Genomic DNA, 25309 nt, shown 5'->3' with positions numbered 1-25309 from the left:
AAGTCACTGCAGGGATATCCAGCCTTATTTCACGTCAGGGCATCGCGGTGTCCATTCCACTTGAGGCCGCAAACTCAGGGTCCCTCTCACATACCTAGAGCTGAGAGAAGCCTCCTCTTGAGGTGCTTGTGGTAAGGTGGTATTCCTCTGGAGTCGAAGCCAGGGACTAACCTCTCATCTCGAGTTGATTTGTGGCCCACGGAGCTCTTTCGTGTTGCTACAGTGACCTCAGGATCCCTCTAGCCTTGAAACAGTGTTCTTGGGGTTTCTCTGGAGTGCCATCAAGGAAATCAAGGCTCCTTTCATGTGTGATGTGCAACACGGAATTGCTCTGCACGCAGTGCAGGGGAATCGGGCCTCATCTCGCGGCGAGGGGGAAGTCTCATGGTTTTTCTCGAGTTGCGGCGGGAACCTGGGGTATATTCTCGAGTTACGACGGGGATGGCCCTTCCACCCACGTGTTTGTTCAGCGACTTCAGGACTCCTGCCTAGTTGCGAGGGACAACTCTGGATTCTCCTCGAGGCTTGGCAGGGCAATTGGGACGCCTCTCCAGCTGAGGCGGGAGACCAAGGGTCCCTTTCCACGTGCCACAGGAATCCTGGGACTCCTATCAAGTTTCACGAGGAGTCAGGCATCGTCTCCTTTGGAGGCACTGATCTCCGCGTACCTCTGGAGTTTTCAAAGGATGTGAGGCTATCGGTCGCGATGAGGTGGGGAACTAAGTCTTTCTCTGTGCTTTCCACAGGGGATTCAGACATCCTTTCGTCCTGGGAGATGCAAGACGAGCCTGCATTGAAGTCACTGCAGGGATATCCGGCCTTATTTCGAGTCAGGGCATCGCGGTGTCCATTCCACTTGAGGCCGCAAACTCAGGGTCCCTCTCACATACCTAGAGCTGAGAGAAGCCTCCTCTTGAGGTGCTTGTGGTAAGGTGGTATTCCTCTGGAGACGAATCCAGGGACTAACCTCTCTTTTCGAGTTGATTTTTGGTCCACAGAGTTCTTTCCTGTTGCTACAGTGACCTCAGGATCCCTCTAGCCTTGAAACAGTGTTCTTGGGGTTTCTCTGGAGTGCCATCAAGGAAATCAAGGCTCCTTTCATGTGTGATTTGCAAGACGGAATTGCTCTGCACACAGTACAGGGGAATCGGGCCTCATCTCGCATCGAGGGGGAAGTCTCATGGTTTTTCTCGAGTTGCGGCGGGAACCTGGGGTATATTTTCGGGTTACGACGGGGATGGCTCTTCCACCCACGTGTTTGTTCAGCCACATCAGGACTCCTGCCTAGTTGCGAGGGACAACTCGGGATTCTCCTCGAGGCTTGGCATGGCAATTGGAACGCCTCTCCAGCTGAGGCGGGAGACCAAGGGTCCCTTTCCACGTGCCACAAGAATCCTGGGACTCCTATCAAGTTTCACGAGGAGTCAGGCATCGTCTCATTTGGAGGCACTGATCTCCGCGTACCTCTGGAGTTTTCAAAGGATGTGAGGCCTCCGGTCGCGATGAGGTGGGGAACTAGGTGTTTCTCTGTGGTCTCCACAGGGGATTCAGACATCCTTTCGTCTTGGGAGATGCAAGACGAGCCTGCATTCAAGTCACTGCAGGGATATCCGGCCTTATTTCGAGTCAGGGCATCGCGGTGTCCATTCCAATTGAGGCCGCAAACTCAGGATCCCTCTCACATACCTAGAGCTGAGAGAAGCCTCCTCTTGAGGTGCTTGTGGTAAGGTGGTATTCCTCAGGAGTCGAAGCCAGGGACTAACCTCTCATCTCGTGTTGATTCTTGGTCCACGGAGCTCTTTCGTGTTGCTACAGTGACCTCAGGATCCCTCTAGCATTGAAACAGTGTTCTTGGGGTTTCTCTGGAGTGCCATCAAGGAAATCAAGGCTCCTTTCATGTGTGATGTTCAACACAGAATTGCTCTGCACGCAGTGCAGGGGAATCGGGCCTCATCTCGCGGCGAGGGGGAAGTCTCATGGTTTTTCTCGAGTTGCGGCGGGAACCTGGGGTATATTCTCGAGTTACGACGGGGATGGCCCTTCCACACACGTGTTTGTTCAGCCACGTCAGGACTCCTGCCTAGTTGCGAGACACAACTCGGGATTCTCTTCGAGGCTTGGCAAGGCAATTGGGACGCCTCTCTAGCTGAGGCGGGAGACCAAGGGTCCATTTCCACGTGCCACAGGAATCCTGGGACTCCTGTCAAGTTTCACGAGGAGTCAGGCATCGTCTCCTTTGGAGGCACTGATCTCCGCGTACCTCTGGAGTTTTCAAAGGATGTGAGGCCTCCGGTCGCGATGAGGTGGGGAACTAGGTCTTTCTCTGTGGTCTCCACAGGGGATTCAGACATCCTTTCATCTTGGGAGATGCAAGACGAGCCTGCATTCAAGTCACTGCAGGGATATCCAGCCTTATTTCGCGTCAGGGCATCGCGGTGTCCATTCCACTTGAGGCCGCAAACTCAGGGTCCCTCTCACATACCTAGAGCTGAGAGAAGCCTCCTCTTGAGGTGCTTGTGGTAAGGTGGTATGCCTCTGGATTCGAAGCCAGGGACTAACCTCTCATCTCGAGTTGATTTTTGGCCCACGGAGCTCTTTCGTGTTGCTACAGTGACCTCAGGATCCCTCTATCCTTGAAACAGTGTTTTTGGGGTTTCTCTGGGGTGCCATCAAGGAAATCAAGGCTCCTTTCATGTGTGATGTGCAACACGGAATTGCTCTGCACGCAGTGCAGGGGAATCGGGCCTCATCTCGCGGCGAGGGGGAAGTCTCATGGTTTATCTCGAGTTGCGGCGGGAACCTGGGGTATATTCTCGAGTTACGACGGGGATGGCCCTTCCATCCACGTGTTTCTACAGCGACGTCAGGACTCCTGCCTAGTTGCGAGGGACAACTCGGGATTCTCCTCGAGGCTTGGCAGGGCAATTGGAACGCCTCTCCTGCTGAGGCGGGAGACCAAGGGTCCCTTTCCACGTGCCACAAGAATCCTGGGACTCCTATCAAGTTTCACGAGGAGTCAGGCATCGTCTCCTTTGGAGGCACTGATCTCCGCGTACCTCTGGAGTTTTCAAAGGATGTGAGGCCTCCGGTCGCGATGAGGTGGGGAACTAGGTCTTTCTCTGTGGTCTCCACAGGGGATTCAGACATCCTTTCTTCTTGGGAGATGCAAGACGAGCCTGCATTCAAGTCACTGCAGGGATATCCGGCCTTATTTCGAGTCAGGGCATCACGGTGTCCATTCCACTTGAGGCCGCAAACTCAGGATCCCTCTCACATACCTAGAGCTGAGAGAAGCCTCCTCTTGACGTGCTTGTGGTAAGGTGGTATTCCTCAGGAGTCGAAGCCAGGGACTAACCTCTCATCTCGTGTTGATTCTTGGTCCACGGAGCTCTTTCGTGTTGCTACAGTGACCTCAGGATCCCTCTAGCATTGAAACAGTGTTCTTGGGGTTTCTCTGGAGTGCCATCAAGGAAATCAAGGCTCCTTTCATGTGTGATGTTCAACACAGAATTGCTCTGCACGCAGTGCAGGGGAATCGGGCCTCATCTCGCGGCGAGGGGGAAGTCTCATGGTTTTTCTCGAGTTGCGGCGGGAACCTGGGGTATATTCTCGAGTTACGACGGGGATGGCCCTTCCACACACGTGTTTGTTCAGCCACGTCAGGACTCCTGCCTAGTTGCGAGACACAACTCGGGATTCTCTTCGAGGCTTGGCAAGGCAATTGGGACGCCTCTCTAGCTGAGGCGGGAGACCAAGGGTCCATTTCCACGTGCCACAGGAATCCTGGGACTCCTGTCAAGTTTCACGAGGAGTCAGGCATCGTCTCCTTTGGAGGCACTGATCTCCGCGTACCTCTGGAGTTTTCAAAGGATGTGAGGCCTCCGGTCGCGATGAGGTGGGGAACTAGGTCTTTCTCTGTGGTCTCCACAGGGGATTCAGACATCCTTTCATCTTGGGAGATGCAAGACGAGCCTGCATTCAAGTCACTGCAGGGATATCCAGCCTTATTTCGCGTCAGGGCATCGCGGTGTCCATTCCACTTGAGGCCGCAAACTCAGGGTCCCTCTCACATACCTAGAGCTGAGAGAAGCCTCCTCTTGAGGTGCTTGTGGTAAGGTGGTATGCCTCTGGATTCGAAGCCAGGGACTAACCTCTCATCTCGAGTTGATTTTTGGCCCACGGAGCTCTTTCTTGTTGCTACAGTGACCTCAGGATCCCTCTATCCTTGAAACAGTGTTTTTGGGGTTTCTCTGGAGTGCCATCAAGGAAATCAAGGCTCCTTTCATGTGTGATGTGCAACACGGAATTGCTCTGCACGCAGTGCAGGGGAATCGGGCCTCATCTCGCGGCGAGGGGGAAGTCTCATGGTTTATCTCGAGTTGCGGCGGGAACCTGGGGTATATTCTCGAGTTACGACGGGGATGGCCCTTCCATCCACGTGTTTCTACAGCGACGTCAGGACTCCTGCCTAGTTGCGAGGGACAACTCGGGATTCTCCTCGAGGCTTGGCAGGGCAATTGGAACGCCTCTCCTGCTGAGGCGGGAGACCAAGGGTCCCTTTCCACGTGCCACAAGAATCCTGGGACTCCTATCAAGTTTCACGAGGAGTCAGGCATCGTCTCCTTTGGAGGCACTGATCTCCGCGTACCTCTGGAGTTTTCAAAGGATGTGAGGCCTCCGGTCGCGATGAGGTGGGGAACTAGGTCTTTCTCTGTGGTCTCCACAGGGGATTCAGACATCCTTTCTTCTTGGGAGATGCAAGACGAGCCTGCATTCAAGTCACTGCAGGGATATCCGGCCTTATTTCGAGTCAGGGCATCACGGTGTCCATTCCACTTGAGGCCGCAAACTCAGGATCCCTCTCACATACCTAGAGCTGAGAGAAGCCTCCTCTTGACGTGCTTGTGGTAAGGTGGTATTCCTCAGGAGTCGAAGCCAGGGACTAACCTCTCATCTCGTGTTGATTCTTGGTCCACGGAGCTCTTTCGTGTTGCTACAGTGACCTCAGGATCCCTCTAGCCTTGAAACAGTGTTCTTGGGGTTTCTCTGGAGTGCCATCAAGGAAATCAAGGCTCCTTTCATGTGTGATGTGCAACACGGAATTGCTGTGCACGCAGTGCAGAGGAATCGGGCCTCATCTCGCGGCGAGGGGGAAGTCTCATGGTTTTTCTCGAGTTGCGGCGGGAACCTGGGGTATATTCTCGAGTTACGACGGGGATGGCCCTTCCACACACGTGTTTGTTCAGCCACGTCAGGACTCCTGCCTAGTTGCGAGGGACAATTCGGGATTCTCCTCGAGGCTTGACAAGGCAATTGGGACGCCTCTCCAGCTGAGGCGGGAGACCAAGGGTCCCTTTCCACGTGCCACAGGAATCCTGGGACTCCTATCAAGTTTCACGAGGAGTCAGGCATCGTCTCCTTTGGAGGCACTGATCTCCGCGTACCTCTGGAGTTTTCAAAGGATGTGAGGCCTCCGGTCGCGATGAGGTGGGGAACTAGGTCTTTCTCTGTGGTCTCTACAGGGGATTCAGACATCCTTTCATCTTGGGAGATGCAAGACGAGCCTGCATTCAAGTCACTGCAGGGATATGCAGCCTTATTTCACGTCAGGGCATCGCGGTGTCCATTCCACTTGAGGCCGCAAACTCAGGGTCCCTCTCACATACCTAGAGCTGAGAGAAGCCTCCTCTTGAGGTGCTTGTGGTAAGGTGGTATTCCTCTGGAGTCGAAGCCAGGGACTAACCTCTCATCTCGAGTTGATTTTTGGCCCACGGAGATCTTTCGTGTTGCTACAGTGACCTCAGGATCCCTCTAGCCTTGAAACAGTGTTCTTGGGGTTTCTCTGGAGTGCCATCAAGGAAATCAAGGCTCCTTTCATGTGTGATGTGCAACACGGAATTGCTCTGCACGCAGTACAGGGGAATCGGGCCTCATCTCGCGGCGAGGGGGAAGTCTCATGGTTTTTCTCGAGTTGCGGCGGGAACCTGGGGTATATTCTCGAGTTACGACGGGGATGGCCCTTCCACCCACGTGTTTCTTCAGCGACGTCAGGACTCCTGCCTAGTTGCGAGGGACAACTCTGGATTCTCCTCGAGGCTTGGCAGGGCAATTGGGACGCCTCTCCAGCTGAGGCGGGAGACCAAGGGTCCCTTTCCAAGTGCCACAGGAATCCTGGGACTCCTATCAAGTTTCACGAGGAGTCAGGCATCGTCTCCTTTGGAGGCACTGATCTCCGCGTACCTCTGGAGTTTTCAAAGGATGTGAGGCTATCGGTCGCGATGAGGTGGGGAACTAAGTCTTTCTCTGTGCTTTCCACAGGGGATTCAGACATCCTTTCGTCCTGGGAGATGCAAGACGAGCCTGCATTGAAGTCACTGCAGGGATATCCGGCCTTATTTCGAGTCAGGGCATCGCGGTGTCCATTCCACTTGAGGCCGCAAACTCAGGGTCCCTCTCACATACCTAGAGCTGAGAGAAGCCTCCTCTTGAGGTGCTTGTGGTAAGGTGGTATTCCTCTGGAGACGAATCCAGGGACTAACCTCTCTTTTCGAGTTGATTTTTGGTCCACAGAGTTCTTTCGTGTTGCTACAGTGACCTCAGGATCCCTCTAGCCTTGAAACAGTGTTCTTGGGGTTTCTCTGGAGTGCCATCAAGGAAATCAAGGCTCCTTTCATGTGTGATTTGCAAGACGGAATTGCTCTGCACGCAGTACAGGGAAATCGGGCCTCATCTCGCATCGAGGGGGAAGTCTCATGGTTTTTCTCGAGTTGCGGCGGGAACCTGGGGTATATTTTCGGGTTACGACGGGGATGGCTCTTCCACCCACGTGTTTGTTCAGCCACATCAGGACTCCTGCCTAGTTGCGAGGGACAACTCGGGATTCTCCTCGAGGCTTGGCATGGCAATTGGAACGCCTCTCCAGCTGAGGCGGGAGACCAAGGGTCCCTTTCCACGTGCCACAAGAATCCTGGGACTCCTATCAAGTTTCACGAGGAGTCAGGCATCGTCTCATTTGGAGGCACTGATCTCCGCGTACCTCTGGAGTTTTCAAAGGATGTGAGGCCTCCGGTCGCGATGAGGTGGGGAACTAGGTGTTTCTCTGTGGTCTCCACAGGGGATTCAGACATCCTTTCTTCTTGGGAGATGCAAGACGAGCCTGCATTCAAGTCACTGCAGGGATATCCGGCCTTATTTCGAGTCAGGGCATCGCGGTGTCCATTCCACTTGAGGCCGCAAACTCAGGATCCCTCTCACATACCTAGAGCTGAGAGAAGCCTCCTCTTGAGGTGCTTGTGGTAAGGTGGTATTCCTCAGGAGTCGAAGCCAGGGACTAACCTCTCATCTCGTGTTGATTCTTGGTCCACGCAGCTCTTTTGTGTTGCTACAGTGACCTCAGGATCCCTCTAGCCTTGAAACAGTGTTCTTGGGGTTTCTCTGGAGTGCCATCAAGGAAATCAAGGCTCCTTTCATGTGTGATGTGCAACACGGAATTGCTCTGCACGCAGTGCAGGGGAATCGGGCCTCATCTCACGGCGAGGGGGAAGTCTCATGGTTTTTCTCGAGTTGCGGCGGGAACCTGGGGTATATTCTCGAGTTACGACGGGGATGGCCCTTACACCCACGTGTTTCTTCAGTGACGTCAGGACCCCTGCCTAGTTGCGAGGGACAACTCGGGATTCTCCTCGAGGCTTTGCAGGGCAATTGGGACGCCTCTCCAGCTGAGACGGGAGACCAAGGGTCCCTTTCCACGTGCCACAGGAATCCTGGGTCTCCTATCAAGTTTCACGAGGAGTCAGGCATCGTCTCCTTTGGAGGCACTGATCTACGCATACCTCTGGAGTTTTCAAAGTATTTGAGGCCTCCTGTCGCGATGAGGTGGGGAACTAGGTCTTTCTCTGTGGTCTCCACAGGGGATTCAGACACCCTTTCGTCTTGGGAGATGCAAGACGAGCCTGCATTCCAGTCACTGCAGGGATATCCGGCCTTATTTCGAGTCAGGGCATCGTGGTGTCCATTCCACTTGAGGCCGCAAACTCAGGGTCCGTCTCACATACCTAGAGCTGAGAGAAGCCTCCTCTTGAGGTGCTTGTGGTTAGGTGGTATTCCTCTGGAGTCGAAGCCAGGGACTAACCTCTCATTTTGAGTTGATTTTTGGCCCACGGAGCTCTTTCGTGTTGCTACAGTGACCTCAGGATCCCTCTAGCCTTGAAACAGTGTTCTTGGGGTTTCTCTGGAGTGCCATCAAGGAAATCAAGGCTCCTTTCATGTGTGATGTGCAACACGGAATTGCTCTTCACGCAGTGCAGGGGAATCGGGCCTCATCTCGCGGCGAGGGGGAAATCTCATGGTTTTCCTCGAGTTGCGGCGGGAACCTGGGGTATATTCTCGAGTTACGACAGGGATGGCCCTTCCACCCACGTGTTTCTTCAGCGACGTCAGGACTCCTGCCTAGTTGCGAGGGACAACTCGGGATTCTACTCGAGGTTTGGCAGGGCAATTGGAACGCCTCTCCAGCTGAGGCGGGAGACCAAGGGTCCCTTTCCACGTGCCACAGGAATCCTGGGACTCCTATCAAGTTTCACGAGGAGTCAGGCATCGTCTCCTTTGGAGGCACTGATCTCCGCGTACCTCTGGAGTTTTCAAAGGATGTGAGGCCTCCGGTCGCGATGAGGTGGGGAACTAGGTGTTTCTCTGTGGTCTCCACAGGGGATTCAGACATCCTTTCTTCTTGGGAGATGCAAGACGAGCCTGCATTCAAGTCACTGCAGGGATATCCGGCCTTATTTCGAGTCAGGGCATCGCGGTGTCCATTCCACTTGAGGCCGCAAACTCAGGATCCCTCTCACATACCTAGAGCTGAGAGAAGCCTCCTCTTGAGGTGCTTGTGGTAAGGTGGTATTCCTCAGGAGTCGAAGCCAGGGACTAACCTCTCATCTCGTGTTGATTCTTGGTCCACGCAGCTCTTTTGTGTTGCTACAGTGACCTCAGGATCCCTCTAGCCTTGAAACAGTGTTCTTGGGGTTTCTCTGGAGTGCCATCAAGGAAATCAAGGCTCCTTTCATGTGTGATGTGCAACACGGAATTGCTCTGCAGGCAGTGCAGGGGAATCGGGCCTCATCTCACGGCGAGGGGGAAGTCTCATGGTTTTTCTCGAGTTGCGGCGGGAACCTGGGGTATATTCTCGAGTTACGACGGGGATGGCCCTTACACCCACGTGTTTCTTCAGTGACGTCAGGACCCCTGCCTAGTTGCGAGGGACAACTCGGGATTCTCCTCGAGGCTTTGCAGGGCAATTGGGACGCCTCTCCAGCTGAGACGGGAGACCAAGGGTCCCTTTCCACGTGCCACAGGAATCCTGGGTCTCCTATCAAGTTTCACGAGGAGTCAGGCATCGTCTCCTTTGGAGGCACTGATCTACGCATACCTCTGGAGTTTTCAAAGTATTTGAGGCCTCCTGTCGCGATGAGGTGGGGAACTAGGTCTTTCTCTGTGGTCTCCACAGGGGATTCAGACACCCTTTCGTCTTGGGAGATGCAAGACGAGCCTGCATTCCAGTCACTGCAGGGATATCCGGCCTTATTTCGAGTCAGGGCATCGTGGTGTCCATTCCACTTGAGGCCGCAAACTCAGGGTCCGTCTCACATACCTAGAGCTGAGAGAAGCCTCCTCTTGAGGTGCTTGTGGTTAGGTGGTATTCCTCTGGAGTCGAAGCCAGGGACTAACCTCTCATTTTGAGTTGATTTTTGGCCCACGGAGCTCTTTCGTGTTGCTACAGTGACCTCAGTATCCCTCTAGCCTTGAAACAGTGTTCTTGGGGTTTCTCTGGAGTGCCATCAAGGAAATCAAGGCTCCTTTCATGTGTGATGTGCAACACGGAATTGCTCTGCACGCAGTGCAGGGGAATCGGGCCTCATCTCGCGGCGAGGGGGAAATCTCATGGTTTTCCTCGAGTTGCGGCGGGAACCTGGGGTATATTCTCGAGTTACGACAGGGATGGCCCTTCCACCCACGTGTTTCTTCAGCGACGTCAGGACTCCTGCCTAGTTGCGAGGGACAACTCGGGATTCTACTCGAGGTTTGGCAGGGCAATTGGAACGCCTCTCCAGCTGAGGCGGGAGACCAAGGGTCCCTTTCCACGTGCCACAAGAATCCTGGGACTCGTATCAAGTTTCACGAGGAGTCAGGCATCGTCTCCTTTGGAGGCACTGATCTCCGCGTACCTCTGGAGTTTTCAAAGGATGTGAGGCCTCCGGTCGCGATGAGGTGGGGAACTAGGTGTTTCTCTGTGGTCTCCACAGGGGATTCAGACATCCTTTCTTCTTGGGAGATGCAAGACGAGCCTGCATTCAAGTCACTGCAGGGATATCCGGCCTTATTTCGAGTCAGGGCATCGCGGTGTCCATTCCACTTGAGGCCGCAAACTCAGGATCCCTCTCACATACCTAGAGCTGAGAGAAGCCTCCTCTTGAGGTGCTTGTGGTAAGGTGGTATTCCTCAGGAGTCGAAGCCAGGGACTAACCTCTCATCTCGTGTTGATTCTTGGTCCACGGAGCTCTTTCGTGTTGCTACAGTGACCTCAGGATCCCTCTAGCCTTGAAACAGTGTTCTTGGGGTTTCTCTGGAGTGCCATCAAGGAAATCAAGGCTCCTTTCATGTGTGATGTGCAACACGGAATTGCTCTGCAGGCAGTGCAGGGGAATCGGGCCTCATCTCACTGCGAGGGGGAAGTCTCATGGTTTTTCTCGAGTTGCGGCGGGAACCTGGGATATATTCTCGAGTTACGACGGGGATGGCCCTTCCACCCACGTGTTTCTTCAGCGACGTCAGGACTCTTGCCTAGTTGCGAGGGACAAATCTGGATTCTCCTCGAGGCTTGGCAGGGCAATTGGGACGCCTCTCCAGCTGAGGCGGGAGACCAAGGGTCCCTTTCCACGTGCCACAGGAATCCTGGGACTCCTATCAAGTTTCACGAGGAGTCAGGCATCGTCTCCTTTGGAGGCACTGATCTCCGCGTACCTCTGGAGTTTTCAAAGGATGTGAGGCTATCGGTCGCGATGAGGTGGGGAACTAAGTCTTTCTCTGTGCTTTCCACAGGGGATTCAGACATCCTTTTGTCCTGGGAGATGCAAGACGAGCCTGCATTGAAGTCACTGCAGGGATATCCGGCCTTATTTCGTGTCAGGGCATCGCGGTGTCCATTCCACTTGAGGCCGCAAACTCAGGGTCCCTCTCACATACCTAGAGCTGAGAGAAGCCTCCTCTTGAGGTGCTTGTGGTAAGGTGGTATTCCTCTGGAGACGAATCCAGGGACTAACCTCTCTTTTCGAGTTGATTTTTGGTCCACAGAGTTCTTTCGTGTTGCTACAGTGACCTCAGGATCCCTCTAGCCTTGAAACAGTGTTCTTGGGGATTCTCTGGAGTGCCATCAAGGAAATCAAGGCTCCTTTCATGTGTGATTTGCAAGACGGAATTGCTCTGCACGCAGTACAGGGGAATCGGGCCTCATCTCGCATCGAGGGGGAAGTCTCATGGTTTTTCTCGAGTTGCGGCGGGAACCTGGGGTATATTTTCGGGTTACGACGGGGATGGCTCTTCCACCCACGTGTTTGTTCAGCCACATCAGGACTCCTGCCTAGTTGCGAGGGACAACTCGGGATTCTCCTCGAGGCTTGGCAGGGAAATTGGAACGCCTCTCCAGCTGAGGCGGGAGACCAAGGGTCCCTTTCCACGTGCCACAAGAATCCTGGGACTCCTATCAAGTTTCACGAGGAGTCAGGCATCGTCTCCTTTGGAGGCACTGATCTCCGCGTACCTCTGGAGTTTTCAAAGGATGTGAGGCCTCCGGTCGCGATGAGGTGGGGAACTAGGTGTTTCTCTGTGGTCTCCACAGGGGATTCAGACATCCTTTCGTCCTGGGAGATGCAAGACGAGCCTGCATTCAAGTCACTGCAGGGATATCCGGCCTTATTTCGAGTCAGGGCATCGCGGTGTCCATTCCACTTGAGGCCGCAAACTCAGGATCCCTCTCACATACCTAGAGCTGAGAGAAGCCTCCTCTTGAGGTGCTTGTGGTAAGGTGGTATTCCTCAGGAATCGAAGCCAAGGACTAACCTCTCATCTCGTGTTGATTCTTGGTCCACGCAGCTCTTTTGTGTTGCTACAGTGACCTCAGGATCCCTCTAGCCTTGAAACAGTGTTCTTGGGGTTTCTCTGGAGTGCCATCAAGGAAATCAAGGCTCCTTTCATGTGTGATGGGCAACACGGAATTGCTCTGCACGCAGTGCAGGGGAATCGGGCCTCATCTCACGGCGAGGGGGAAGTCTCATGGTTTTTCTCGAGTTGCGGCGGGAACCTGGGGTATATTCTCGAGTTACGGCGGGGATAGCCCTTCCACCCACGTGTTTCTTCAGCGACGTCAGGACTCCTGCCTAGTTGCGAGGGACAACTCGGGATTCTCCTCGAGGCTTTGCAGGGCAATTGGGACGCCTCTCCAGCTGAGACGGGAGACCAAGGGTCCCTTTCCACGTGCCACAGGAATCCTGGGTCTCCTATCAAGTTTCACGAGGAGTCAGGCATCGTCTCCTTTGGAGGCACTGATCTACGCATACCTCTGGAGTTTTCAAAGTATTTGAGGCCTCCGGTCGCGATGAGGTGGGGAACTAGGTCTTTCTCTGTGGTCTCCACAGGGGATTCAGACACCCTTTCGTCTTGGGAGATGCAAGACGAGCCTGCATTCCAGTCACTGCAGGGATATCCTGCCATATTTCGAGTCAGGGCATCGTGGTGTCCATTCCACTTGAGGCCGCAAACTCAGGGTCCCTCTCACATACCTAGAGCTGAGAGAAGCCTCCTCTTGAGGTGCTTGTGGTAAGGTGGTATTCCTCTGGAGTCGAAGCCAGGGACTAACCTCTCATCTCGAGTTGATTTTTGGCCCACGGAGCTCTTTCGTGTTGCTACAGTGACCTCAGGATCCCTCTAGCCTTGAAACAGTGTTCTTGGGGTTTCTCTGGAGTGCCATCAAGGAAATCAAGGCTCCTTTCATGTGTGATGTGCAACACGGAATTGCTCTTCACGCAGTGCAGGGGAATCGGGCCTCATCTCGCGGTGAGGGGGAAATCTCATGGTTTTTCTCGAGTTGCGGCGGGAACCTGGGGTATATTCTCGAGTTAGGACAGGGATGGCCCTTCCACCCACGTGTTTCTTCAGCGACGTCAGGACTCCTGCCTAGTTGCGAGGGACAACTCGGGATTCTACTCGAGGCTTGGCAGGGCAATTGGAACGCCTCTCCAGCTGAGGCGGGAGACCAAGGGTCCCTTTCCACGTGCCACAAGAATCCTGGGACTCCTATCAAGTTTCACGAGGAGTCAGGCATCGTCTCCTTTGGAGGCACTGATCTCCGCGTACCTCTGGAGTTTTCAAAGGATGTGAGGCCTCCGGTCGCGATGAGGTGGGGAACTAGGTGTTTCTCTGTGGTCTCCACAGGGGATTCAGACATCCTTTCGTCCTGGGAGATGCAAGACGAGCCTGCATTCAAGTCACTGCAGGGATATCCGGCCTTATTTCGAGTCAGGGCATCGCGGTGTCCATTCCACTTGAGGCCGCAAACTCAGGATCCCTCTCACATACCTAGAGCTGAGAGAAGCCTCCTCTTGAGGTGCTTGTGGTAAGGTGGTATTCCTCAGGAATCGAAGCCAAGGACTAACCTCTCATCTCGTGTTGATTCTTGGTCCACGCAGCTCTTTCGTGTTGCTACAGTGACCTCAGGATCCCTCTAGCCTTGAAACAGTGTTCTTGGGGTTTCTCTGGAGTGCCATCAAGGAAATCAAGGCTCCTTTCATGTGTGATGGGCAACACGGAATTGCTCTGCACGCAGTGCAGGGGAATCGGGCCTCATCTCACGGCGAGGGGGAAGTCTCATGGTTTTTCTCGAGTTGCGGCGGGAACCTGGGGTATATTCTCGAGTTACGGCGGGGATAGCCCTTCCACCCACGTGTTTCTTCAGCGACGTCAGGACTCCTGCCTAGTTGCGAGGGACAACTCGGGATTCTCCTCGAGGCTTTGCAGGGCAATTGGGACGCCTCTCCAGCTGAGACGGGAGACCAAGGGTCCCTTTCCACGTGCCACAGGAATCCTGGGTCTCCTATCAAGTTTCACGAGGAGTCAGGCATCGTCTCCTTTGGAGGCACTGATCTACGCATACCTCTGGAGTTTTCAAAGTATTTGAGGCCTCCGGTCGCGATGAGGTGGGGAACTAGGTCTTTCTCTGTGGTCTCCACAGGGGATTCAGACACCCTTTCGTCTTGGGAGATGCAAGACGAGCCTGCATTCCAGTCACTGCAGGGATATCCTGCCATATTTCGAGTCAGGGCATCGTGGTGTCCATTCCACTTGAGGCCGCAAACTCAGGGTCCCTCTCACATACCTAGAGCTGAGAGAAGCCTCCTCTTGAGGTGCTTGTGGTAAGGTGGTATTCCTCTGGAGTCGAAGCCAGGGACTAACCTCTCATCTCGAGTTGATTTTTGGCCCACGGAGCTCTTTCGTGTTGCTACAGTGACCTCAGGATCCCTCTAGCCTTGAAACAGTGTTCTTGGGGTTTCTCTGGAGTGCCATCAAGGAAATCAAGGCTCCTTTCATGTGTGATGTGCAACACGGAATTGCTCTTCACGCAGTGCAGGGGAATCGGGCCTCATCTCGCGGTGAGGGGGAAATCTCATGGTTTTTCTCGAGTTGCGGCGGGAACCTGGGGTATATTCTCGAGTTAGGACAGGGATGGCCCTTCCACCCACGTGTTTCTTCAGCGACGTCAGGACTCCTGCCTAGTTGCGAGGGACAACTCGGGATTCTACTCGAGGCTTGGCAGGGCAATTGGAACGCCTCTCCAGCTGAGGCGGGAGACCAAGGGTCCCTTTCCACGTGCCACAAGAATCCTGGGACTCCTATCAAGTTTCACGAGGAGTCAGGCATCGTCTCCTTTGGAGGCACTGATCTCCGCGTACCTCTGGAGTTTTCAAAGGATGTGAGGCCTCCGGTCGCGATGAGGTGGGGAACTAGGTGTTTTTCTGTGGTCTCCACAGGGGATTCAGACATCCTTTCTTCTTGGGAGATGCAAGACGAGCCTGCATTCAAGTCACTGCAGGGATATCCGGCCTTATTTCGAGTCAGGGCATCGCGGTGTCCATTCCACTTGAGGCCGCAAACTCAGGATCCCTCTCACATACCTAGAGCTGAGAGAAGCCTCCTCTTGAGGTGCTTGTGGTAAGGTGGTATTCCTCAGGAGTCGAAGCCAGGGACTAACCTCTCATCTCGTGTTGATTCTTGGTCCACGGAGCTCTTTCGTGTTGCTACAGTGACCTCAGGATCCCTCTAGCCTTGAAACAGTGTTCTTGGGGTTTCTCTGGAGTGCCATCAAGGAAATCAAGGCTCCTTTCATGTGTGATGTGCAACACAGAATTGCTCTGCACGCAGTGCAGGGGAATCGAGCCTCATCTCGCGGCGAGGGGGAAGTCTTATGGTTTTTCTCGAGTTGCGGCGGGAACCTGGGGTATATTCTCGAGTTACGACGGGGATGGCCCTTCCACACACGTGTGTGTTCAGCCATGTCAGGACTCCTGCCTAGTTGCGAGGGACAACTCGGGATTCTCCTCGAGGCTTTGCAGGGCAATTGGGACGCCACTCCAGCTGAGGCGGGAGACCAAGGGTCCCTTTCCACGTGCCACAGGAATCCTGGGACTCCTATCAAGTTTCACGAGGAGTCAGGCATCGTCTCCTTTGGAGGCACTGATCTCCGCGTACCTCTGAAGTTTTCAAAGGATGTGAGGCTATCGGTCGCGATGAGGTGGGGAACTAGGTCTTTCTCTGTGGTCTCCACAGGGGATTCAGACATCCTTTCATCTTCGGAGATGCAAGACGAGCCTGCATTCCAGTCACTGCAGGGATATCCAGCCTTATTTCGCGTCAGGGCCTCACGGTGTCCATTCCACTTGAGGCCGCAAACTCAGGGTCCCTCTCAGATACGTAGAGCTGAGAGAAGCCTCCTCTTGAGGTGCTTGTGGTAAGGTGGTATTCCTCTGGAGTCGAAGCCAGGGACTAACCTCTCATCTCGAGGTGATTTTTGGCCCACGGAGCTCTTTCGTGTTGCTACAGTGACCTCAGGATCCCTCTAGCCTTGAAACAGTGTTCTTGGGGTTTCTCTGGAGTGCCATCAAGGAAATCAAGGCTCCTTTCATGTGTGATGTGCAACACGGAATTGCTCTGCACGCAGTGCAGGGGAATCGGGCCTCATCTGGCGGCGAGGGGGAAGTCTCATGGGTTTTCTCGAGTTGCGGCGGGAACCTGGGGTATATTCTCTAGTTACGACGGGGATGGCCCTTCCACCCACGTGTTTCTTCAGCGACGTCAGGACTCCTGCCTAGTTGCGAGGGACAACTCTGGATTCTCCTCGAGGCTTGGCAGGGCAATTGGGACGCCTCTCCAGCTGAGGCGGGAGACCAAGTGTCCCTTTCCAAGTGCCACAGGAATCCTGGGACTCCTATCAAGTTGCACGAGGAGTCAGGCATCGTCTCCTTTGGAGGCACTGATCTCCGCGTACCTCTGGAGTTTTCAAAGGATGTGAGGCTATCGGTCGCGATGAGGAGGGGAACAAAGTCTTTCTCTGTGCTTTCCACAGGGGATTCAGACATCCTTTCGTCCTGGTAGATGCAAGACGAGCCTGCATTGAAGTCACTGCAGGGATATCCGGCCTTATTTCGAGTCAGGGCATCGCGGTGTCCATTCCACTTGAGGCCGCAAATTCAGGGTCCCTCTCACATACCTAGAGCTGAGAAAAGCCTCCTCTTGAGGTGCTTGTGGTAAGGTGGTATTCCTCTGGAGACGAATCCAGGGACTAACCTCTCTTTTCGAGTTGATTTTTGGTCCACAGAATTCTTTCGTGTTGCTACAGTGACCTCAGGATCCCTCTAGCCTTGAAACAGTGTTCTTGGGGTTTCTCTGGAGTGCCATCAAGGAAATCAAGGCTCCTTTCATGTGTGATGTGCAAGACGGAATTGCTCTGCACGCAGTACAGGGGAATCGGGCCTCATCTCGCGTCGAGTGGGAAGTCTCATGGTTTTTCTCGAGTTGCGGCGGGAACCTGGGGTATGTTCTCGAGTTACGACGGGGATGGCCCTTCCACCCACGTGTTTGTTCAGCCACGTCAGGACTCCTGCCTAGTTGCGAGACACAACTCGGGATTCTCCTCGAGGCTTGACAAGGCAATTGGGACGCCTCTCCAGCTGAGGCGGGAGACCAAGGGTCCCTTTCCACGTGCCACAGGAATCCTGGGACTCCTATCAAGTTTCACGAGGAGTCAGGCATCGTCTCCTTTGGAGGCACTGATCTCCGCGTACCTCTGAAGTTTTCAAAGGATGTGAGGCTATCGGTCGCGATGAGGTGGGGAACTAGGTCTTTCTCTGTGGTCTCCACAGGGGATTCAGACATCCTTTCATCTTCGGAGATGCAAGACGAGCCTGCATTCCAGTCACTGCAGGGATATCCAGCCTTATTTCGCGTCAGGGCCTCACGGTGTCCATTCCACTTGAGGCCGCAAACTCAGGGTCCCTCTCAGATACCTAGAGCTGAGAGAAGCCTCCTCTTGAGGTGCTTGTGGTAAGGTGGTATTCCTCTGGAGTCGAAGCCAGGGACTAACCTCTCATCTCGAGGTGATTTTTGGCCCACGGAGCTCTTTCGTGTTGCTACAGTGACCTCAGGATCCCTCTAGCCTTGAAACAGTGTTCTTGGGGTTTCTCTGGAGTGCCATGAAGGAAATCAAGGCTCCTTTCATGTGTGATGTGCAACACGGAATTGCTCTGCACGCAGTGCAGGGGAATCGGGCCTCATCTGGCGGCGAGGGGGAAGTCTCATGGGTTTTCTCGAGTTGCGGCGGGAACCTGGGGTATATTCTCTAGTTACGACGGGGATGGCCCTTCCACCCACGTGTTTCTTCAGCGACGTCAGGACTCCTGCCTAGTTGCGAGGGACAACTCTGGATTCTCCTCGAGGCTTGGCAGGGCAATTGGGACGCCTCTCCAGCTGAGGCGGGAGACCAAGTGTCCCTTTCCAAGTGCCACAGGAATCCTGGGACTCCTATCAAGTTGCACGAGGAGTCAGGCATCGTCTCCTTTGGAGGCACTGATCTCCGCGTACCTCTGGAGTTTTCAAAGGATGTGAGGCTATCGGTCGCGATGAGGAGGGGAACAAAGTCTTTCTCTGTGCTTTCCACAGGGGATTCAGACATCCTTTCGTCCTGGTAGATGCAAGACGAGCCTGCATTGAAGTCACTGCAGGGATATCCGGCCTTATTTCGAGTCAGGGCATCGCGGTGTCCATTCCACTTGAGGCCGCAAATTCAGGGTCCCTCTCACATACCTAGAGCTGAGAAAAGCCTCCTCTTGAGGTGCTTGTGGTAAGGTGGTATTCCTCTGGAGACGAATCCAGGGACTAACCTCTCTTTTCGAGTTGATTTTTGGTCCACAGAATTCTTTCGTGTTGCTACAGTGACCTCAGGATCCCTCTAGCCTTGAAACAGTGTTCTTGGGGTTTCTCTGGAGTGCCATCAAGGAAATCAAGGCTCCTTTCATGTGTGATGTGCAAGACGGAATTGCTCTGCACGCAGTACAGGGGAATCGGGCCTCATCTCGCGTCGAGTGGGAAGTCTCATGGTTTTTCTCGAGTTGCGGCGGGAACCTGGGGTATGTTCTCGAGTTACGACGGGGATGGCCCTTCCACCCACGTGTTTGTTCAGCCACGTCAGGACTCCTGCCTAGTTGCGAGACACAACTCGGGATTCTCCTCGAGGCTTGACAAGGCAATTGGGACGCCTCTCCAGCTGAGGCGGGAGACCAAGGGTCCCTTTCCACGTGCCACAGGAATCCTGGGACTCCTATCAAGTTTCACGAGGAGTCAGGCATCGTCTCCTTTGGAGGCACTGATCTCCGCGTACCTCTGGAGTTTTCAAAGGATGTGAGGCCTGCGGTCGCGATGAGGTGGGGACCTAGGTGTTTCTCTGTGGTCTCCACAGGGGATTCAGACATCCTTTCTTCTTGGGAGATGCAAGACGAGCCTGCATTCAAGTCACTGCAGGGATATCCGGCCTTATTTCGAGTCAGGGCACCGCGGTGTCCATTCCACTTGAGGCCGCAAACTCAGGATCCCTCTCACATACCTAGAGCTGAGAGAAGCCTCCTCTTGAGGTGCTTGTGGTAAGGTGGTATTCCTCAGGAGTCGAAGCCAGGGACTAACCTCTCATCTCGTGTTGATTCTTGGTCCACGGAGCTCTTTCGTGTTGCTACAGTGACCTCAGGATCCCTCTAGCCTTGAAACAGTGTTCTTGGGGTTTCTCTGGAGTGCCATCAAGGAAATCAAGGCTCCTTTCATGTGTGAGTGGAACACGGAATTGCTCTGCACGCAGTGCAGGGGAATCGGGCCTCATCTGGCGGCGAGGGGGAAGTCTCATGGTTTTTCTCGAGTTGCGGCGGGAACCTGGGTTATATTCTCGAGTAACGACGGGGATGGCCCTTCCACACACGTGTTTGTTCAGCCACGTCAGGACTCCTGCCTAGTTGCGAGACACAACTCGGGATTCTCCTCGAGGCTTGGCAAGGCAATTGGGACGCCTCTCCAGCTGAGGCGGGAGACCAAGGGTCCCTCTCCACGTGCCACAGGAATCCTGGGACTCCTATCAATTTTCACGAGGAGTCAGGCATCGTCTCCTTTGGAGGCACTGATCTCCGCGTACCTCTGGAGTTTTCAAAGGATGTGAGGCCTCCGGTCGCGATGAGGTGGGGAACTAGGTCTTTCTCTGTGGTCTCCACAGGGGATTCAGACATCCTTTCATCTTGGGAGATGCAAGACGAGCCTGCATTCAAGTCACTGCAGGGATATCCAGCCTTATTTCGCGTCAGGGCATCGCGGTGTCCATTCCACGTGAGGTCGCAAACTCAGGGTCCCTCTCACATACCTAGAGCTGAGAGAAGCCTCCTCTTGAGGTGCTTGTGGTAAGGTGGTATTCCTCTGGAGTCGAAGCCAGGGACTAACCTCTCATCTCGAGTTGATTTTTGGTCCACGGAGCTCTTTCGTGTTGCTACAGTGACCTCAGGATCCCTCTAGCCTTGAAACAGTGTTCTTGGGGTTTCTCTGGAGTGCCATCAAGGAAATCAAGGCTCCTTTCATGTGTGATGTGCAACACGGAATTGCTCTGCACGCAGTGCAGGGGAATCGGGCCTCATCTCGCGGCGAGGGGGAAGTCTCATGGTTTTTCTCGAGTTGCGGCGGGAACCTGGGGTATATTCTCGAGTTACGACGGGGATGGCCCTTCCACCCACGTGTTTGTTCAGCCACGTCAGGACTCCTGCCTAGTTGCGAGGGACAACTCGGGATTCTCCTCGAGGCTTTGCAAGGCAATTGGAACGCCTCTCCAGCTGAGGCGGGAGACCAAGGGTCCCTTTCCACGTGCCACAGGAATCCTGGGACTCCTATCAAGTTTCACGAGGAGTCAGGCATCGTCTCCTTTGGAGGCACTGATCTCCGCGTACCTCTGGAGTTTTCAAAGGATGTGAGGCCTCCGGTCGCGATGAGGTGGGGAACTAGGTGTTTCTCTGTGGTCTCCACAGGGGATTCAGACATCCTTTCTTCTTGGGAGATGCAAGACGAGCCTGCATTCAAGTCACTGCAGGGATATCCGGCCTTATTTCGAGTCAGGGCATCGCGGTGTCCATTCCACTTGAGGCCGCAAACTCAGGATCCCTCTCACATACCTAGAGCTGAGAGAAGCCTCCTCTTGAGGTGCTTGTGGTAAGGTGGTATTCCTCAGGAGTCGAAGCCAGGGACTAACCTCTCATCTCGTGTTGATTCTTGGTCCACGGAGCTCTTTCGTGTTGCTACAGTGACCTCAGGATCCCTCTAGCCTTGAAACAGTGTTCTTGGGGTTTCTCTGGAGTGCCATCAAGGAAATCAAGGCTCCTTTCATGTGTGATGTGCAACACAGAATTGCTCTGCACGCAGTGCAGGGGAATCGAGCCTCATCTCGCGGCGAGGGGGAAGTCTTATGGTTTTTCTCGAGTTGCGGCGGGAACCTGGGGTATATTCTCGAGTTACGACGGGGATGGCCCTTCCACACACGTGTGTGTTCAGCCATGTCAGGACTCCTGCCTAGTTGCGAGGGACAACTCGGGATTCTCCTCGAGGCTTTGCAGGGCAATTGGGACGCCACTCCAGCTGAGGCGGGAGACCAAGGGTCCCTTTCCACGTGCCACAGGAATCCTGGGACTCCTATCAAGTTTCACGAGGAGTCAGGCATCGTCTCCTTTGGAGGCACTGATCTCCGCGTACCTCTGAAGTTTTCAAAGGATGTGAGGCTATCGGTCGCGATGAGGTGGGGAACTAGGTCTTTCTCTGTGGTCTCCACAGGGGATTCAGACATCCTTTCATCTTCGGAGATGCAAGACGAGCCTGCATTCCAGTCACTGCAGGGATATCCAGCCTTATTTCGCGTCAGGGCCTCACGGTGTCCATTCCACTTGAGGCCGCAAACTCAGGGTCCCTCTCAGATACCTAGAGCTGAGAGAAGCCTCCTCTTGAGGTGCTTGTGGTAAGGTGGTATTCCTCTGGAGTCGAAGCCAGGGACTAACCTCTCATCTCGAGGTGATTTTTGGCCCACGGAGCTCTTTCGTGTTGCTACAGTGACCTCAGGATCCCTCTAGCCTTGAAACAGTGTTCTTGGGGTTTCTCTGGAGTGCCATCAAGGAAATCAAGGCTCCTTTCATGTGTGATGTGCAACACGGAATTGCTCTGCACGCAGTGCAGGGGAATCGGGCCTCATCTGGCGGCGAGGGGGAAGTCTCATGGGTTTTCTCGAGTTGCGGCGGGAACCTGGGGTATATTCTCGAGTTACGACGGGGATGGCCCTTCCACCCACGTGTTTCTTCAGCGACGTCAGGACTCCTGCCTAGTTGCGAGGGACAACTCTGGATTCTCCTCGAGGCTTGGCAGGGCAATTGGGACGCCTCTCCAGCTGAGGCGGGAGACCAAGTGTCCCTTTCCAAGTGCCACAGGAATCCTGGGACTCCTATCAAGTTGCACGAGGAGTCAGGCATCGTCTCCTTTGGAGGCACTGATCTCCGCGTACCTCTGGAGTTTTCAAAGGATGTGAGGCTATCGGTCGCGATGAGGAGGGGAACAAAGTCTTTCTCTGTGCTTTCCACAGGGGATTCAGACATCCTTTCGTCCTGGTAGATGCAAGACGAGCCTGCATTGAAGTCACTGCAGGGATATCCGGCCTTATTTCGAGTCAGGGCATCGCGGTGTCCATTCCACTTGAGGCCGCAAATTCAGGGTCCCTCTCACATACCTAGAGCTGAGAAAAGCCTCCTCTTGAGGTGCTTGTGGTAAGGTGGTATTCCTCTGGAGACGAATCCAGGGACTAACCTCTCTTTTCGAGTTGATTTTTGGTCCACAGAATTCTTTCGTGTTGCTACAGTGACCTCAGGATCCCTCTAGCCTTGAAACAGTGTTCTTGGGGTTTCTCTGGAGTGCCATCAAGGAAATCAAGGCTCCTTTCATGTGTGATGTGCAAGACGGAATTGCTCTGCACGCAGTACAGGGGAATCGGGCCTCATCTCGCGTCGAGTGGGAAGTCTCATGGTTTTTCTCGAGTTGCGGCGGGAACCTGGGGTATGTTCTCGAGTTACGACGGGGATGGCCCTTCCACCCACGTGTTTGTTCAGCCACGTCAGGACTCCTGCCTAGTTGCGAGACACAACTCGGGATTCTCCTCGAGGCTTGACAAGGCAATTGGGACGCCTCTCCAGCTGAGGCGGGAGACCAAGGGTCCCTTTCCACGTGCCACAGGAATCCTGGGACTCCTATCAATTTTCACGAGGAGTCAGGCATCGTCTCCTTTGGAGGCACTGATCTCCGCGTACCTCTGGAGTTTTCAAAGGATGTGAGGCCTGCGGTCGCGATGAGGTGGGGACCTAGGTGTTTCTCTGTGGTCTCCACAGGGGATTCAGACATCCTTTCTTCTTGGGAGATGCAAGACGAGCCTGCATTCAAGTCACTGCAGGGATATCCGGCCTTATTTCGAGTCAGGGCACCGCGGTGTCCATTCCACTTGAGGCCGCAAACTCAGGATCCCTCTCACATACCTAGAGCTGAGAGAAGCCTCCTCTTGAGGTGCTTGTGGTAAGGTGGTATTCCTCAGGAGTCGAAGCCAGGGACTAACCTCTCATCTCGTGTTGATTCTTGGTCCACGGAGCTCTTTCGTGTTGCTACAGTGACCTCAGGATCCCTCTAGCCTTGAAACAGTGTTCTTGGGGTTTCTCTGGAGTGCCATCAAGGAAATCAAGGCTCCTTTCATGTGTGATGTGCAACACGGAATTGCTCTGCACGCAGTGCAGGGGAATCGGGCCTCATCTCGCGGCGAGGGGGAAGTCTCATGGTTTTTCTCGAGTTGCGGCGGGAACCTGGGTTATATTCTCGAGTAACGACGGGGATGGCCCTTCCACACACGTGTTTGTTCAGCCACGTCAGGACTCCTGCCTAGTTGCGAGACACAACTCGGGATTCTCCTCGAGGCTTGGCAAGGCAATTGGGACGCCTCTCCAGCTGAGGCGGGAGACCAAGGGTCCCTTTCCACGTGCCACAGGAATCCTGGGACTCCTATCAATTTTCACGAGGAGTCAGGCATCGTCTCCTTTGGAGGCACTGATCTCCGCGTACCTCTGGAGTTTTCAAAGGATGTGAGGCCTCCGGTCGCGATGAGGTGGGGAACTAGGTCTTTCTCTGTGGTCTCCACAGGGGATTCAGACATCCTTTCATCTTGGGAGATGCAAGACGAGCCTGCATTCAAGTCACTGCAGGGATATCCAGCCTTATTTCGCGTCAGGGCATCGCGGTGTCCATTCCACGTGAGGTCGCAAACTCAGGGTCCCTCTCACATACCTAGAGCTGAGAGAAGCCTCCTCTTGAGGTGCTTGTGGTAAGGTGGTATTCCTCTGGAGTCGAAGCCAGGGACTAACCTCTCATCTCGAGTTGATTTTTGGTCCACGGAGCTCTTTCGTGTTGCTACAGTGACCTCAGGATCCCTCTAGCCTTGAAACAGTGTTCTTGGGGTTTCTCTGGAGTGCCATCAAGGAAATCAAGGCTCCTTTCATGTGTGATGTGCAACACGGAATTGCTCTGCACGCAGTGCAGGGGAATCGGGCCTCATCTCGCGGCGAGGGGGAAGTCTCATGGTTTTTCTCGAGTTGCGGCGGGAACCTGGGGTATATTCTCGAGTTACGACGGGGATGGCCCTTCCACCCACGTGTTTGTTCAGCCACGTCAGGACTCCTGCCTAGTTGCGAGGGACAACTCGGGATTCTCCTCGAGGCTTTGCAGGGCAATTGGAACGCCTCTCCAGCTGAGGCGGGAGACCAAGGGTCCCTTTCCACGTGCCACAGGAATCCTGGGACTCCTATCAAGTTTCACGAGGAGTCAGGCATCGTCTCCTTTGGAGGCACTGATCTCCGCGTACCTCTGGAGTTTTCAAAGGATGTGAGGCCTGCGGTCGCGATGAGGTGGGGAACTAGGTGTTTCTCTGTCGTCTCCACAGGGGATTCAGACATCCTTTCTTCTTGGGAGATGCAAGACGAGCCTGCATTCAAGTCACTGCAGGGATATCCAGCCTTATTTCGAGTCAGGGCATCGCGGTGTCCATTCCACTTGAGGCCGCAAACTCAGGATCCCTCTCACATACCTAGAGCTGAGAGAAGCCTCCTCTTGAGGTGCTTGTGGTAAAGTGGTATTCCTCAGGAGTGGAAGCCAGGGACTAACTTCTCATCTCGTGTTGATTCTTGGTCCACGGAGCTCTTTCGTGTTGCTACAGTGACCTCAGGATCCCTCTAGCCTTGAAACAGTGTTCTTGGGGTTTCTCTGGAGTGCCATGAAGGAAATCAAGGCTCCTTTCATGTGTGATGTGCAACACGGAATTGCTCTGCACGCAGTGCAGGGGAATCGGGCCTCATCTCGCGGCGAGGGGGAAGTCTCATGGTTTTTCTAGAGTTGCGGCGGGAACCTGGGGTATATTCTCGAGTTACGACGGGGATGGCCCTTCCACACACGTGTGTGTTCAGCCATGTCAGGACTCCTGCCTAGTTGCTAGGGACAACTCGGGATTCTCCTCGAAGCTTTGCAGGGCAATTGGGACGCCTCTCCAGCTGAGACGGGAGACCAAGGGTCCCTTTCCAAGTGCCACAGGAATCCTCGGACTCCTATCTAGTTTCACGAGGAGTCAGGC

The sequence above is a fragment of the Cervus elaphus genome, chromosome 14, assembly GCF_910594005.1.
Source record: "Cervus elaphus chromosome 14, mCerEla1.1, whole genome shotgun sequence".
Lineage (NCBI taxonomy): Eukaryota > Metazoa > Chordata > Mammalia > Artiodactyla > Cervidae > Cervus > Cervus elaphus.
This window is presented reverse-complemented; position numbering follows the sequence as displayed.